The sequence below is a fragment of the Neophocaena asiaeorientalis genome, unplaced genomic scaffold (assembly GCF_003031525.2).
Source record: "Neophocaena asiaeorientalis asiaeorientalis breed wild unplaced genomic scaffold, Neophocaena_asiaeorientalis_V1.1 C48736479, whole genome shotgun sequence".
Classification (NCBI taxonomy): Eukaryota; Metazoa; Chordata; class Mammalia; order Artiodactyla; family Phocoenidae; genus Neophocaena; species Neophocaena asiaeorientalis.
Window position 1 is genome coordinate 1 of NW_020184906.1, and position 2,178 is coordinate 2,178.

A 2,178-nucleotide genomic window follows, 5' to 3' on the forward strand; every position below is an offset into this window, starting at 1 on the left:
ATAGAAGACAGCTGGATTCTCATATCTGCTTCTGCATTCAAATCTGCTGCAAAATGTTGTTTGGGTTGAAATTTATGAAGAAAATTCCAGATATGTAATTGGAAAAAGGTGGAATATTTTAATATCCTTTTCAGATAGTCCTGGATAATCTTTGATGCTATACCAAAATTCAACAAATGATAGTTTCTTAAAGGTTCGTTGCAATGTGGAATCTTAACTATATCAATTACCTTTTTTTGAAGGTTAAAAATCTTTTTATTTAGAAAAAGTAGAAATGATTGTATGATAATTTGAACAGCTAGGTTGTATAAGAAATAACCTGAAAATTCCCTTTTGATATCCTCCAACAGTTGAGTTCTATTACATGTGCCTTGTTCTTTCTTCAGACCTGAAAAAATGTAAAATTGATTTTTCAACACATGATTATTTTTCCCTTTTCCATGTTTAGAAATACTTATGATCCCTCAGATAGTTCCTTTTGGAATAAACTTTCCTCTTCTCATCCAGCCAGCTCCAGTGGGTTCACCTTTATAGGCTCTGGGACCAGGACAGAAGGTAAGTCATGTGAATGTTTCTTCACTGGGCTCAATGGCCTTTTATTGTTCTATCACATTAAAATTTGTTGATTTGTCTTGCACTTTGTCTCATGCATTTTGAAGTTTTGTTGTTAGGCACATACATATTAAGAATTCTTATGCCTTTGTGGGGAATTGATCCCTTTATCATTATGTAATGCCCCACTTTATCCCTGATAATTTTCCTTGCTCTCAAGTCAGCTCTGTCTAAAATTAATATACCTACTCCAGTTTTCTTTCGATTAGTGTTAGCATGGTGCATCTTTCTCCATTCCTTTATATTTAATCTATATGTGTCTTCATATGATTCTATTTCTCTCCTTTCTTAGCCTATTGATTAACTTTTTTTTTAGTGGTTGCCCCAGAGTTTGCAATGTACATTTATAACTAATCCAAGTCCACTTTTCAAATAACACTATATGGCATTACAGGTAGCACACCATCTATTTAGTAATTCATTCTAGAATTTTGCTGTGATTTCATACTACTTTTTCCATTCTAGTGAGTAATAACAAAGTATTCCTAATTCGTCCCTCTTATTCCTTGTATCATTGTTGTCATTCATTTTGCTTAACCATTTTGCTTAACAAGCTATAATCATCATATACATCATTGATATTATTTTGAGCAAACTCTTATTTGTTAGATAAAGTAATAAGAAAGATAAAAGTCTTTACTTTAACTTCATTTATTTCTTCTCCATTGCTCTTACTTTATACAGATTCAAGTTTCTAACCTATATCATTTTCCTTCTCTCTTAGTCTTTCTTACGAGGCAGAGCTAATGAAAACAAACTTCCTCGATTTTTGTTTATCTGAGAAAGTCTTTATTTCTCCTTAACTTTTGAAGGACAATTTTGCAGGATACAGAATTCTAGATTGGTGTTTTTCTTTTCTCTAAACTCTTTAAAGATTTAAATCCACTCTCTTCTTGTTTCCATTGATTCTGACTAGAACTCTTATCTTTGTTCCTTTATTGGTCAGGTGTTTTTTTCCTTGGGCTTCTTTCAGGAGTTTTTCTTTATCTTTGATTTTCTTCAGTTTGAATGTAATATGCCTACATGTAGGGATATGGGGGAGGTTTGTTGTTGTTTTGGTTTTGTCTTTGTTTTTCATTAATCTTGCTTGGTGTTCTCAGAGCTTCCTGGATCTGTGGTGTGGATTCTTATATTAATATGGGGAAAGTCTCAGTCATTATTGCTTTAAATATTTCTTTTCTTTTCTTTCTTCTCCCTCTGATATTACCATTACATATATGATACACTTTTTGTACTTGTCCCACAGTTCTTAGACATTCTGTTCTTCTTTTTTTCAGTTTTCTTTTCTCTTCTCTTTGCTTTTCAGAGCTGGAAGTTTCTATTGACATATACTCAAGCTCAGAGATTCTTTCTTCAGTTGTGTCTAGTCTATCAATGAGTCCATTAAAAAAGCATTCTTCATTTCTGTCACAGTGCTTTTTACTCTAGCATTTCTTTTTGATTCTTTTTTAGAATTTCCTTTTCTCTTCTTGCATCACTCACATGTACTTACATGTTGCTTACTTTTTCCAATGGAGCCCTTAGCATACATATATGCAATGGAATATTACTCAGCCATAAAAAGGA

General features: G+C 32.4%; 1 non-coding gene across 1 annotated transcript; it reads right to left on the reverse strand.

The window, feature by feature from the left end:
- Window positions 1-459: 459 nt before the first annotated feature.
- LOC112392057 (small nucleolar RNA SNORD22) lies at window positions 460-585 on the reverse strand. Its single transcript, XR_003001620.1, has one exon. It is a non-coding gene; the product is annotated as a small nucleolar RNA SNORD22 (small nucleolar RNA).
- Window positions 586-2,178: the final 1,593 nt, after the last annotated feature.